The sequence below is a fragment of the Lissotriton vulgaris genome, unplaced genomic scaffold (assembly GCF_964263255.1).
Source record: "Lissotriton vulgaris unplaced genomic scaffold, aLisVul1.2 SCAFFOLD_1449, whole genome shotgun sequence".
NCBI lineage: Eukaryota > Metazoa > Chordata > Amphibia > Caudata > Salamandridae > Lissotriton > Lissotriton vulgaris.
In genome coordinates this window covers 140820-156376 of record NW_028249667.1, presented here as the reverse complement: position 1 = coordinate 156376, position 15557 = coordinate 140820, and the positions used below count along the sequence as shown (strand labels likewise).

At 51.6% G+C, this 15557-nt stretch overlaps 1 protein-coding gene across 1 annotated transcript in view; it reads left to right on the top strand.

Moving 5' to 3' along the window:
* Positions 1-15557, top strand: part of LOC147663501 (uncharacterized) — a 43516-nt gene that overhangs the window by 17996 nt on the left and 9963 nt on the right. The window lies entirely within an intron of this gene.

The following is a 15557-nucleotide window of genomic DNA, read 5'->3' as shown; positions in this document are numbered from 1 at the left end:
CCCATGAGGTTGACACTGGTGACAGCTTGCCCATCAAGAGTAAAATCTACCGGCAGCCTGATCACGTTAGAGACTGCATCAAGAGTGAAGTGCAGAAAATGTTGGAGCTGGGAGTCATTGAACCCTCGGATAGCCCTTGGGCTAGTCCCGTAGTTCTAGTGCCGAAACCTCACACCCAGGGTGGTAAGAGAGAGATGAGGTTTTGCGTAGACTACAGGGGTCTCAATGCAGTCACTAAGACTGACGCCCACCCAATACCAAGGGCAGACGAGCTTATCGATAGATTGGCTTCGGCCAACTACTTAAGTACGTTTGACCTGACAGCTGGGTATTGGCAAATCAGGTTAGCTGAGGACGCCAAGCCTAAAACCGCATTTTCAACCCCTGGTGGGCATTATCAGTTCGTGGTGATGCCCTTTGGTCTGAAAAATGCACCTGCCACCTTCCAAAGGTTGGTGAATCAAGTCCTTACTGGGCTGGATGACTTCTGTGCGGCGTATCTGGACGATATTGCTGTCTTTAGCTCCACCTGGGAGGATCACCTGGTCCACCTGCGGAAAGCGTTAGAGGCTCTGCAAGCAGCAGGCCTCACTATCAAGGCCACCAAGTGCCAGATAGGGCAGACACAGGTTGTATACCTGGGCCACCTTGTAGGTGGAGGCCAGGTTCAGCCACTGGAGAGCAAAATACAGTCAATCAGGGACTGGGCTCCTCCAACCACCCAGACTCAGGTTCGAGATTTCTTGGGCCTGACTGGATACTACCGGAAGTTTGTCAGGAACTATGGTTCCATCGTGACACCATTAAACGAACTGACAAGCAAGAAAATGCCAAAGAAGGTTCAGTGGACAGCGAGCTGTCAAAAAGCATTCGATGACCTAAAGCAGGCCATGTGCACGGCGCCTATCCTTAAGAGTCCGGACTACTCCAAACCATTCATTGTCCAAACAGATGCTTCTGAGTTGGGTGTGGGAGCTGTTCTTTCTCAACTGAATTTTGATGGTCAAGACCAGCCCATTGCTTTCATAAGCAGAAGGCTGACCCCTAGAGAGAAGAATTGGTCAGCTATTGAGAGGGAGGCCTTTGCTGTGGTTTGGGCCCTGAAGAAGCTGAGGCCATACTTGTTTGGCACTCACTTCAAGATTCAGACCGACCATAAGCCCCTCTTATGGCTAAACCAGATGAAGGGTGAAAACCCCAAACTGCTTAGGTGGTCCATTTCCCTACAGGGGATGGACTTTACAGTGGAACATAGACCTGGTACTGATCATGGCAATGCCGATGGGCTCTCCAGATATTTCCACTTAGAACAAGAAGACTCACCTGGTCAAGGTTAGCTTATTGTTCCGACGTTTGGGGGTGGGTCATGTAGGAGAGTAGGGTCTGCAATCCTATGATCACCCAGATTTTTTGCTTTTGTTTCACTGGTTTACGACTTTCTCTGGCTGTGGGCCTGCCAATCAGACCCACAGCCTGGCTGTTCTCTTTCTAAATTACGATATGTACCCTAGGTGCATTTACCAATTGGTACTGGGCCACCTTATCAGACCCCGTAACGCAGGGCATAGGTGTACCCAGGGCCGCCAGGGGCTGCAGCATGTATTATGCCACCCCTGGCTGGCCTCCTGAAGTTGACACAACTGGCTGCATGACAGCTGGGGCAAAGTCGTGTAATCACCCTTTGCTTTAGGTATAGTAGCTCTATATCTAACCATACAATGGACACCCGAGTTCCTATCAGTCACTCCTATGGCAGGCCTTAACAATCCTGAATGCAGAGTGCGTGGGCTCGTGTGAACTAGGTTCTGGCCCGAGCCGAGCCCGGTTGCAGCTTGCGGAGTCAAGATCCAATGGCTGTTCCATGATAACGCGTACCACAGCGGTAACTTCGGTGTCGCGTTATCAAGGCATGTCGAGTAAGGTGTCATACGAATCGGGATGCTGCCCCCTCACCAATTCTGGCGACGAGGTTAGCATTCCGCCCTTCTAGAGGGACACGACATGTACGAACTGTGAACCCCGGTTAAAGTTAACTAAAGCCTCAGCTCCACAAAATGGATGCTGCCACCACAGACACGAGTCTGACCTCCTGCTGCTGGGAGTCCTTCCAGCGAGGAGAGCTTGGACAAAGGGTTTCCTGTCGAGGGCGGTGTTCGCACCGTCCCAGACAGGGTTTGTGTATTCTGGGTAGGTAGGGCTTTTGCGAGAAGGTGACTGCGGAGTGGCACCCCGGTGCTCACTACGCATCTGCCGGTTAGAACCAGTTCCAGGCGCACCAGCCCTGGCCTGGGGAAAGTCCGGCAGGGGAGAGGGGTGTAACTACCCCCCTTCCTGGTCCCACCCTTAGGGCAGGACCTAGTCATGTACCCACCCCTTTCTTTAGAATAAAGGCCGGAGCGGGGACCCTTCCAAATTAGATCATCTTTGAATCAAGAACTACTTTCTACGAAAGGACATTCAAGACTCTTCTCAAGATTTCTCCCTTGTGACTAAGGAGTAGTCACCCTGCATCAGCGGGCACCATCTAAGAACTCTGCGGTTTGCTGTAAGTCCTTCCTCAAGGAATCCGACGGCCCAGCTCGACGAGAACCGGCTTCCCTGGCACCTCTGACCTCTACCCACGTCATCAGCTCAGCTGTGATCTGTGGGTGCGACGAGACCTCGAGGGACCGGCCATCATCAGAACCTGCACGCTCTTAACCAGCACGACCATCGAAGCAATTCTCTGGTGAGTACTCTGGGGTCCGAGAAGCCCCGACCATGAGCCGCTCCAGCACCGAAGTGCAGTCTCCCAGCATCTCCACGATCTGCGTGGGGCCCTTCTGCTCGCTGCTCAGCACGTTGTCTGGCCACTAGCCGCTGGCTTGTGCCCTTCTGTGACGACATCCGACAATCAACACTGCTGGTCTGGTTGCTCCAGACCGGCCCTTGCTTCCATCTTTGCGAGAAGCACCCGGACCCTCCTGGTCCACACAAGACGCCACCTTAGGCCCACCACGTGGCCCTGAGATACGGAAGAGCTACGACTGCTTAAACTGGGTTGTAGACGTGCTGAACGGGCGTGGAGGAAGCAGTATCTGCCATCGACAAAGGCCTCGTTTAGGGCTGCTTTGCTGGGGTACAAGGCGCAGATCAGGTTGGCCAAGGCGGCCTTTTTGGAATCCACCTTGAACAAGGCGCCTAATAAATCGCAAGCCCTGTTCAAAATCGTCAGGGACCTGTCTCATCCAGCTTGTGTGGCCAACACGGTCGTGGCGTCGCAAACCCTGTGCGATGCACTGGCGGGTGCCTTTGAGGAGAAGACTGCCAAGATCCTAGAGGGCTTAAAAAACCCTCTGCCAGCAGACCTCGGTCTGGGAGCTCCGGTTAGCCCGATCAGTCGACCTCGGTCAGTCGGGTCTTGTCCTGACCCGGGAGCTCCGAGCGGGTCACCCAGTCGACCCCAGCCGAATGACGCAGGCCTTTTACAGGTTTCGCTTGGAGTGGGAGCTCCGGGTGATCCCTCCAGTCGACCCCAGGTGGATTCACTTGGTCCCAATCTGGGAGCTCCGGTCGGAACACCCAGTCGACCCCACTCGAGTGACCTTGGTCTTTGTTTGGGTGTTCCGGATATTCTATCCAGTCGACCCCAACTAAGACAGTTTCCCCGTCCCTCTTATGAGGAATTCTGCTGCTTGGCACAAACGGTTGCCTCGGGCTCTCCGCTCGACCCACTACCTCCCAAATTTTGGAAGATCTTCCATGCAGAACTTTTTCCGCCGTTGCATGCCATCTGTCTCCAGTCCTTGGAGTCGGCTTGGGTTCCTGATTGCTGGAAGTTAGCAGTGGTATCTCCACTGCTTAAGAAGCCAACGTTAGACCCTGCCTGTCTCTCCAACTACAGGCCTATCTCTTTGCTCCCATTTCCTATTAAGATCATGGAAAAATGGGTGACCCGCTCGCTCTCTGGTTTTCTTGAAAACATCGGTTGGTTTGACGAGGCACAGTTTGGCTTCCGCCCCGGGCATGGGACGGAGTCAGCACTGGTTACCGTATTGGACAACCTCCGGACGCGTGTCGACAGTGGACGGGCAGCCTTTTTAGTGCTGCTCGACATGTCGGCCGCGTTCGACACGGTTTGCCATCAAACCCTCATCAGAAGACTGGAGGAGTGCGGGGTCACAGGTAGCGCAAGAGATTGGTTGGCTTCTTATCTGGGTAGCCGGCAACAGTTGGTCTCGCTTCCTCCTTTCCGCTCTGAGCCTCGGAAAGTGGGACAGGGGGTTCCACAGGGCTCGGCCATCAGCCCGATACTTTTCAATCTGTATCTTCGCCCCCTAGTCCAGCTTATTAAATCTTTCGGTGTCTCGGCTTTTAATTACGCCGATGACACCCAGCTGGTCTTTTCTCTGGAAGGTAACAACGCGGTCTCACTGGAAACTTTCCATCGCTGTATGGCAGCTACAGCAGATTGGCTTCGAGCCAACTCCCTCCAATTTAACAGCTCTAAGACGGAGGTGCTCCACTGCTCCAGTGACCGAATTCCGCGGGCTCTTCCAGAGAACTTCTGGCCCACTGCCTTCCCGGAACCAGTAGCGGCGGCGGAATCAGCCCGCAACTTGGGGGTTATTTTTGGCCCGAACCTACAGCTTGACCTGCACGTAAACAAAACTATCTCTACGTGCATGATGCTGTTACGCATGTTGCGCAAAGTTCTGCCCCTTCTCCCCGCCCAGGCCAGGCCAGAGGTAGTTCGCAGTACTATTTTAAGTCGTTTAGATTATTGCAATGCGCTGCTTCTGGAGGCCCCCAAAAACCTGGTAGGGAAGTTACAACGGGTGCAGAACATGGCGGCCAAGCTGGCTCTCTCGCGGGCTAGATCTAGCTCTTCCACTCTGGCTTTAAGAGACCTGCACTGGCTCCCGGTGCATTTGCGAGTGATGTATAAGGCCGCGTGTTTGGTGTTCAAGGCTGTACACCAACAGGGCCCAATACCACTTCGCGACATGTTTGCTTGGTATGCTGCTTCGCGGCCCCTCCGCTCATCCTCAGCCAGCTTGTTGGTGGTCCCGAGGTTCCAGAGAGTCAGGATGGGTGGCCGCTCATTTAGTGTTGCGGCGGCCAGATTATGGAACTCCCTTCCTCTCTCTCTGAGAAGCCATAAGGATTACCTACCATTTAGGAAAGCGCTGAAAACGCATTTGTTCCCGAAAACTGTTTGAGCAGTGAGTTGTGTGTCTGCCGAAGTTCAAAGCGCCAAGATGCCCTCTGGGTGATAGGTCGCGCTTAATAAGTACACAAAATAAATAAATAAATAAGATCTGCCAAGGCTTGTTGCCCCATCCTGGGCCCAGCGACGCCGACAGCATCATCCTTCGTGGGACAGCTCACACCTCCACCGTGGTCGCCGACAACGCCTCCTGGTCCGTGAGGCTGCAGAGCCTAGCGTCGCCCACTCACCTGGTCGAGGTGACGGCCAACCGGTGCCCTCCTGGTACCCTCTGACTACTGGCTAGTAGTACGAACTTGGTCCCCTCTGCTTTCAGGTATCATCAATCTCTGATCCAGGCTTGGATCTCTACGAACTATTCATCACTGGTCGCCGGCCAGCAACTCCTTTTCTTACGGCTCCTGGCTCGTCAGCGAAGACCCCGACGCCTGTAAGACTTGTGCAGCCGCAGCCCTCGTGGCTAGGTAACTCGGCATTTCAGTGCCTGCATAGCCTCTTTACTCTAGGGTCCCGAGTCCCTCGCTTCCGACTTGCCTTATCGGGTCCGCCCGAGACCTTAAACTTTCCGTGTCCTCGGACACTTGTTTTAATTGTGCACTTGAAGTATTTTCCTAAGAGATTTGGTTTGTGCTTAGTACCCTGTCCTCATAAAGAGCACAGGGCTGTTGTGAATCTTAATAAATATCCTGTTTATTTTCATAACACTTGTGTGGTGTCCTTTCACTTGGTGTTCAAGGGGTACATGTGTGGTAAACAGCTGGCTTAACACGCCCTCTCGAGTCTTTAGCCTTAGACTGCTCGTATCCACGCTACTAGGATAGCTGGTCTATAGGTTGACTTACAACCAAACACCATAAGGGTCGTTGGAACGATACATAGCAGTCGCTAGAATAGCGAACGTTGCATATCGGGCCAACTTCTCACAGAGTGCTGCTGGGTCGTAGCGTTGGCGGGGTGGAGGTCCAGGGTTCCTGGAGCTGGTTGCGGACGGGTCGCAGACGGGCGCAGACGTGCTTGCCTTTGACGCGCCTTCGGTGCACCAGCGGCGCGCCCGCAGCCCGCGGCCGCGCAGTGGCCGCCATTAAGTAGGGGTCGGGGAGGGCTGGGCAGCTGGGAGGCGGGGAGGGGAGCTGGATTGGGCCGGTCGTGCTGGGGGGGGAGGGGCCGCGGGGGCAGCAGCGGCGGGGAAAGGTAAAGGGAGGAAAGAAGGGATAAAGAAAAAAAGGGAAAATAAGCAGAAATAAGGCACAAAAGAGCAGAGATGCAGAAAAGAGCAGAAAGGTGAAAGATAGAAAGGGTAAAAAAACGAGTGAAAACGAGTGAAGGAGCAGAGGGAGAGAAAGGGAAAATGGGCAGAAATAAGGCACAAAAGAGCAGAGGTGCAGAAAGGTGAAAGATAGAAAGGGGGGAAAAACGAGTGAAGGAGCAGAAAGAAGGAAAGGAGACAGAGGTCCACTGGACCACCAGGGATGAGGCGCAGGGAAACCTGCGGGTGGAGGAGGGCCTCAATCACCAACACTGAAGAGTGCAGGGGCAGGGGCACCTCACTTAATGGTGGAGCTGCGAGGGTGGGATAGCAATTTCACTGACAATGAGTCAGTGGTCTTGCTGTCAGGAGGACGAGCCTGACGCGGCAGGGCAGGGTCACGATCGGAGGGAGGCGGGGCGCCCAGGGACCCGGCGAGGGGCGGGAAAGGAAGAGCCTGCCCCCGCGGGCCTACCCTCAGATCGAGCTTTTGCCTGGGGCTTCGGGGGCTGCTGTGAGGGCCGCGCCCCCCGCGCTCCCGCCCCTGGGGCCTCTGCAGGTGCCGGCCGGCGCTGTGCAGGGGGAGGGGCAGGCAGACAGCCTTTCTGGGCCTGCTCTGGTGCTAAAGGGAGCCCCGGGTGGGGACGGGGCCTCTGAGTTCGACGGGCAGGCTGATCTTACCACCCCTGGGGCTGGCTTGACTGGGGACAACGCGAGGGAGGACGGGGGACTGGAAGAGGAGGCCCAATCGAACTGTCTACCAGCTCCAGGGCTGGCACCCCTGCCCCAGCGAGGCAGGCGGCGGTGGGGGACCTGGGGGGCCGGGGTGGGCCTTCCACCCTGGTTCCCATGGGAGGGGGGCCTGGTTGGGTTCCTGGTTTTTCTCAGGCGGGTTTCTTCCCCCCGGAGGCTGAATTCTTTGGCTACTGCCCGCCCCCTCCCCCCAGATCTGGGGCGTCACTTCCTGGGAGGATAGGGCCCGGGGTGAAAGGATCTTGGAGCAGATTCAGGAGGTCAGGTGGGCCGAGGAGACCAGGGCCAGGGTGGGTGCTGTGTGGGGCCATGAGGTTGAGGGCCCTCCCACCCGACCTCTGAGGAGGAAAGGGAAGCGGAGTTGGAGGAAGAGTTACGGAGAGTCAGGGCCAGGAAGGCAGCGCTGGACAACCCCCCGAAGGGGAGTATGGCAGGAGTAGGGACGGCCAGGACGGCTTTGAGGCCCGATGGTGCCCGCTCAGGTTGGAGCGACCTGAGGGGTGGGAGGGGATCCAAGCCGGCGGCTGTCGGCAGAGCCCGGGGGTGCCTGGCGGGGCGCAAGACGGCTCCAAGACGCAGGACGGAAGCAGTAGGGCAGTCCGCGGCAGCTGTCCCTCCATCGAGGACTCGGGCTCCTGCAGCGCGTGTGGAGTCTGGCGTGCGTGTGCGGGGAAGTGTGCAGAAAGGTGTGAAGCGAGCGGTGAAGGAGGTGGACAATTTGCGTGTGGTTCTGGAACCGGTGCTTGAGTTGGATTATGGTGCGGAGAGTAATGAGCTGGAGGACGGGGAGGTGCGGGATGACTTGGAAGGCTTAGGAGGTGCTGCGGACAACGGCGACCTTGGTGTATTGCAGGACAAGGTGGTGACGAAGACCAAGGCCGGGACGGCGGCGGTCCAGGTGACGGAGTCCAGAGGACGGCCCCGGGAGCGGACCACGGCACTCACAGGTGAGGGAGCCTGGTGGGCGGCCTGGGAAGACGTTCCCCGGGGGGGGAGGGGCGGAGGAGGACTTGCAGGTCGGTGGGAGTGGGTGATGGTTCGGTGCGGGAGGCGGAGAAGCCATCGGGCGGTCCACCCGAGGATGGTAAGAAGGTGGATGGTAAGTCGGTGTCTTTGGGGGTGCAGACGGACAAAGGGGATGGTAAGGAGGAGTGTGGTTCCGTGGTCCGAATTGGGTTCAATAGTTCCGAAAACTGATTTATAATGATCCTCGGAAATGGACGATTTTGGTCTCTTCAGACCGCAAATGGCGAGTGTAACGTGTCTGAGTGTTTTCGTATGAATCGATATAGGAGAACACTCTGCATTTGAGGATTTAGTTTGAACCCTCGGGTTCCATTTTTGTATGTGGCAGCCATCTTGTATGGTTGCCCTAACATAGGCCCGATGATTGTGGCCGAACGAGTCCTTGACACGTACGCCTTAGTTGACTTCTGGTTGACCTAGCCGAACTGACTCCTCGCCTGGGGCGAATCCCGCTGAGCCAGTTCCTTGTTCAGCAGCTGGCCTGACCAAGATCAAAGAACAGGACGTGCCCTGACTTTATGGCACACCGTTCCCACTCCTCTATCTCCTTTCCATCTGTTTCTGCCTTTCCTTTACGACATGTTCATCGATCTGGGTTGAAGGTTTTATGATGGGTTTGTCCGGCCTGATCGAACAGGAAACTTAGCATATGTGCGATCGTTTTGGTGGGCTGGACAACGGAAAGTGGGATTAACTTTGACTGTCGTGATTCGCTACTTTTTGAAATGCTACTTGTTCATTGGTCAGTTTTGTATGCACCAAATGTAAATTGTGATGTTGCCAGAAGCGTAATTTTCGGCATAAAAGACCGAGTTTTGTTCATTGAGATGGTGCAGTCTCTGTCGAACTACCCGTGTGTACTTCGTAGACCTCTGTCCCTGGTTGCAACCAATAAATTTTGGTCTTTGATGTCATCAAGAAGTATCCCGTGTCTCTGTTTGCCAAGACAGGGAAATCCGGGGTCTTTGGGTGTTGCCCTGACACCGCTGGGTTATTGTAGTAGTATCGGTTCCGAGAAAAACCCAGTACCTCAATTGGCGCCCAACGTGGGGCGACTTCAGTGGTACCGGTCCAAGCCAGAGGTTCGTGAGGAGCTTCGTGAGGAAATTCCAGAGGTTGGCCAGCCACTTCAGCGACCCCTGTATGTTGACGTGGTTCCGAAGGTCTTTGCTGCGAGGTTTCCCGCGTCCCGACGGCTACGAAGGACTGCTGCCCTGACTGTCGCCCTGTTTTGGAGCCTTAGACGTTTGTTGAGCGAGACGATTGATGGGTCTTCTGGTGACGCCATCGACAACTCAGTTAAGTATAAAGGGAGCGTCTCCTAGTTCTTAGTTTTTGTATCCTTTAGTGGATAGCTTTGATTTGGTACCTGCAGGCCCCAAAGCCAAGGGATTCGTGTATTCACGAGTTTATCGATTTTAGATTACCCTTGTTGTTTGAAGCTAAACTAGTGAGCAAGATGCCTGGTTTTAGCAGTCTTAGGAATGTGTTTAGTTGTGGTACGTTGAGGGATTCCCGGCTAGAGGATTCGTGTCCGGTTCCTCCGATCGGAACTCCTACATATGAGTTGTATGTGAAACATGGAGTAGGTCCTATTAGCTACAATGAGATTTGGGTAAAATATACGAAGAATGACGGTGTCCTACAGTGGCCCCGTTATGGTAGTTTTGAGACAGAAGTCTTAGATAACCTTGAAGTGAGGTTGTTCAAGAAGAAAGCCCGGCCGGCAATGTTTGACTCTTTCCGCATATGGCGTAAAGAAGCCAAACAGAAAGAAATTAAGTTAGCCAAAAAGAATAGAAAGGGTATGTCAATGGTGCAAGCTGCCGTTGCATACAGAGATGATGAAGAAGAGAAAAACAGAGAGCAGATGCTTAGAGTGAGGAAGTTAGCGGTAGACAGATGCTACCCAGTCTTGCCGGCTAAAGAGCAGAAAGACGATAAGGAGCTTGTGAAAGACCCTTTGATGTCGCAATTGTTAAATTCACCACCACTTTATGCGCAGAATGCTACGGCACCACCACAACCGATTGTGGTTGCGCAAGCACCTATTGCTTTGCCTCCTGTTATTCCTCCACAGCCAGCTTCCTCGTTGGCCGTTGTTCCTTATACGCAGCCTTCTTAAGGGTTGCCGACTTTGCCTTTTCCTGCTACTACTGCCTCTATGCCTGTTCCGACTATGGATCCTTCCACTACTGTTTCGTCTCCTCTTGTCTTTCCGACTGTTCCTTCTCCTAGACAGCGGGTGACCGCTGCCTTTTCTAATTTTCTAACTCCTTTGTTGGGACAAATGGGTATGTCTCCTGTGAGTGAGCGTAGACAGTCGCGTAGCCAATTGCCCGATATAGATGAGCGAGTGGTTTTGGATCATATGGCACGTAGATGGGTGACGTATAAGTCCCAGTATGATCTAGAAGGTATTATGTATGTTTTCCGACAATGGGAAGCACCAAAGCAGCGTTACGTTTTTGAGCTTATGTGTGCGTTCCTCCATGAACAATGGATGGACGAATTGGGTAGAGTTCCTGCAGAATTGTCCCGATTACGTTCAGAGTTTGCTAGGGGAACGATTGTGAGTCTACACGACATTGAGAAAGCGGTGTCAACGTTACTGTCGCTGCAAAGCGATGTCCCTACTGAACGGCTGTTTGAGCCAGATTCATCCGTTAGGAGACATGCGCGTCAATATCCGATGCAAGAGGTTCCTCCGATATGGAGACCTGCTGATGCTAATGCTCATCCACCTGTTGTTGCGCACTTTCAGCGAGTGTGGGTTCATATTCCATGGAAGCGTGCAGAAGTGCTAGCGCTTAAGCAGACTTTACCAGATCTGCGAAAGAATCCTGCTGGATATTATAAAGAACTTACGCAAACTGTGAGTTTGTGCGTCATGAATTTGGCGGATATAGATATGTTGTTTGGGAATGTTGTCCCACAGTCCATTTGGAATGTTATTCGATATACAGATCATGACAATGAATTAGGCGGTTCGTGGGTGAATCTTGTTGCAGCAAACGATAGACAAATTGGAGGTGCTAAGCCTGAAGATGTTATTGCTGAACTTCCTGGTAGAATTATCACTTTCATGAAGACTTTAATGCCTGAGGTCCGTGTTAATTGGGACAAGTTGTCAGCTTGTACGCAGAAGAAAGATGAGTCTGTTTCAGACTTCTTCTCGCGTTTCGAAGAAACGTTTGTTGATCATAGTGGTCAGGATATGGCTACCGAAGGTGGCCAGAGATTATTTGTTGATAAATTTGTGCACAATCTTCTTCCTGAGTTGTGTACTAATTTGAAGAATTCCGAGAGTTCTTGGCCTGTTTCTACTTCGGCGCAAATTCTTGCTACGGCTCAATACTACGAGAATAGGCGTAAGGATGAGTTAGAGAGAGCGGATAAGAAGACTAAGGAATTGAAGACTAAGGTTCTTCTACAACAAGCTTATCCACCTCGTGTTAATAATCAGCGTGATTATCAGCAATCACCACAGTATTCGAGGAACTCGCAAAGAGACGAGACTCCTCAACAACAGCATATTCAGTATGGTCCTAATCAGTGTGTGTATTGTAGAGAAGAGGGCCATTACAAGACTAGTTGCCCGGTTTTGTTGCAACGTGCTAATAGTGCTCCGGGTGTTAGAGGTAGAGGTGCTCAACAAGCGCCTAGAGGTAGAGGTTGCGGACAAAACATGCGCCCTTTTCCTCCGCAGAATTCAATGAAAAGTTTTGATCAACAGCAGAATTTGTCTGGTAGGTCTACACAGTACTACGTAGATGATTACTGTGCTGAAGGCGACGAAGAGCAAGGTAATGATTGTTAGGACAGCCATGGACAAAGAGAGGGAGTTGTTTCAGTTCCGGTAGACCAGAGTGGACCTTACGTGGAAGTGATTGCATCAGGTGTGTCAGAGCCTTTTCTGCTAGACACTGGTGCTACGAAGAGTTCTATTATGCATTCTAAACTCCCTGGCGCACCTTTGTCTGGCTTTAATAATGTTTCTATAGGTTTTTCTGGCGCCCCCGTTATGAATCCGATTTCTGTTCCATTGCCTCTTTCTATTTGTCCTCGTAGGTTTGAAGCACCCCTTCTTTTGACTACAGGTTGTAATGAGAACTTGCTAGGCCTTGACCTGTTGAAGAGATTATATGCGACCTTGTACTGTTCTCCATCAGGAGTACATCTTACTTTGGGTGAGAATGTGATTTCCCCGATATATGTTTCGAAAGATTGTCTTCCACCTGAATTGTCTTCGCTACCAGATTCATTATGGGCTACGGGTCCAAATGATGTGGGCTTGTTAGACATTCCTCCGTATGTTGTGACGTTGAAAGTGAATGCTCAGTTACCACGCATTCCGTAATATTGTATTTCAAGTGATGGCGAACGAGCACTTTTGGCGATCATTTATGATCTAATTGACAAGGGTGTTATCGAAGAGACTCGAGGTAATGTGTGTAATAGTCCGGTTTTGCCTGTCTTGAAGAGGACTGATTCTTCACAGCCTCCTGTATATAGGTTTGTTATCGACCTTCGTGAAGTGAACAAAATTGTTGTTCCACAATTCCCTGTTGTACCCGACATTACTGCATTATTGACATTGATTCCAGCTTCTGCTACCTGGTTTTCGGTGATTGACTTGAAGAATGCTTTCTTCAGCATCCCGATTGCCATAGAGAGTAGAGATATTTTTGGATTCTCTTTAGGAGGACGAAGTTTCCGCTTTAAGCGCGCTCCTCAAGGCTATTGCGAGAGTCCATCGATTTATAGTCAAGCTTTGAAGACACAACTTGACTTGTTAGTCTTACCTGAAGGTGCAGCCCTTATCCAGTATGTTGATGATCTGTTGGTCGCTGCAGATACAGAAGACATATGTAAGGAAGCCACTGTGTCCTTGTTGTCTCATTTGTTTGAATGCCATCACAAAGTTTCTCTCTCGAAATTGCAATTCTGTCGCCAAGAAGTTACCTATTTAGGTCACCTCTTATCGAAGGAGGGAAGGAAATTGACCCCAGAAAGGATCCAAACTATTGCGAGAAGGAGTGTCCCTACGACACAGAGAGAAGTACGTGCGTTTTTGGGTATTACGTCGTACTGCAGACAGTGGATTCCAAATATTTCCCTTTTAGCGAAACCTTTGATAGCTCTTACAGTTAAGGATACTCCAAATCCGATTCCTTGGACTGAGGAATGCCAAAAGAGTTTTTCTGAACTACGAAACGCGTTGTGTTCGGCTCCTGTGTTGGGTACTCCCGATTACAGCAAGCCTTTCACATTGTATGTCCATGAGAGAGAGGGATGTGCATTATCGGTTTTGACTCAACAATTTGGCGGGAAGCAACGCCCATGTGCGTACTTTTCGTCAACATTAGATCCTGTGGCTAGAGCGTTGCCGAGTTGCTTGAGAGCAACTGCAGCAGCGGCTGTTTCGATTCGACAATCTGCTGGTTTAGTTATGGACAATACGTTAGTGGTTATGGTTCCACATGCAGTGGATACCTTGTTGAATCGGACGAAGACACAGCACTTGACTAGTGCTCGGTTGTCGGGGTATGAGCTTACGTTGTTAGCAAGCCATGTGCACATCAAGAGGTGCAATACCCTAAATCCGGCTACAATGTTGCCGATTTCGCTTGAGACAGACGATGATAGCGAAGAGCAACATGATTGTTTCTTGAGAACAGAAGAAGAGACAAAAGGGAGGATAGATTTAAGAGATACTCCTCTTCCTGGTTGTAATGATGCTTTGTGGGTTGACGGCTCGTGTTTTAAATTACTGAATGGCGATACCACTGCAGCATATGCTGTGACGACTTTACATACAGTTGTCGAAGCTGCACGTATCCCACACAATTCCGTGCAAGCGGCGGAATTAATTGCACTTACGAGAGCATGTGTTTTGGCGAAAGGGAAATGAGTGAATGTGTATACTGATAGTCAATATGCTTTTGGAGTGGCTCATAGCTTTGGATGATTGTGGCGTGCACGTGGATTTTTGACATCGCATGGGACAAAGATCCAGCATGGGCAGCTAGTGAATGAACTTCTTGAATCTCTTACGCTACCTTTGCAAATAGCGATCGTAAAATGCAGTGCCCATAAGAAGAGCACGGATGATGTTGGTCGTGGTAATGCGTTTGCGGATGAAGTTGCGAAAGAAACTGCTAGGAATGTGACGAGTCGAATGTATGTTGTGGGTCCTGCGAGATGGGTTCCAGAGAAGGGCATGTGCGAAGACACTATTGAGAGCGTGAAGATTATTCAGAGTGAGGCTACTGAGAAAGAGTTGGATGAATGGAGAGAGAGTTGAAGGACTGGGTTCTTTAAGACCCAGCGGTGCCAGGGCACAACACCTGAAACCTTTGTGGGTAACCTGCTCCGGCGTACGGATCACAGAGACACGGGACACTTCCTTCGACGTCAAAGATTCAAGGTTTATTTGCTGCAGGGAACACAGAGATCACGACAAGTACACCACGTGCAACTTGGGGAGACTGCTTCAAATTGGTTCTGTGGATCGCTCCTTTTATACAGTTTTTACCCATAGGATAACATTGAACACAAAAGTTTACAACCCGGTTCCCACCATTATCCCCCAGAGGGGTCGCTTTGGTCACTTTGAAACACATGAGGTCCGGAACATAAGTGCGGAAACATTTGGCGGTTCCCAACTGTAAAAACCATCTTCCCACCATTAGCGAATTCCAATCAGCAGTAAAACAGATCGAAAATAGGAACAAGGACAGGTGTAGAGGAAGACGGAGACAGTGGGGAGATCGGAAAGGGTGTCAAAGGGGAGGTAACGGGAAACACGAGATACAGGCATCAAAGGGACGTGCCTAATGAGATGCACGGCTGAGACAATAAGTCCGTGCAGCAAGATGAGCCTCGAGCGGCGCCATCTGCTTTACAGTAGCAACCCCCTCGTCATAAACACACTTACAAAGAACATGTGTCATTCCGCAAATATCTTGAGAGTCCCAGGGTCGCGAAGCGGACAGCGTCCGTTCGCTGGCTACTTGAGGGCAAGAGACAAAATGGATGCCGTATCTAAGATGGAACCCGTGGGTACAGATGAGAAACCCACATAACAAACGAACGGTTTAAGTTAGCACAGCGAAACTGCGCACTCTTACTAAACTCGTCATTTGCGGTTCATAGATACCAGACTCGACCATATTCGTGCGAGTCGAAAACACCACTTACAATTGTCACGGAACCTCAGAGTAAGGGTAGGTTGGATTCGAATGGTTGTTGGACTGATTTGTCGGAACATCAAATATGGTTGCTGCCAAACCCGTATGTGCTTCCAGTTGTTACAATAGC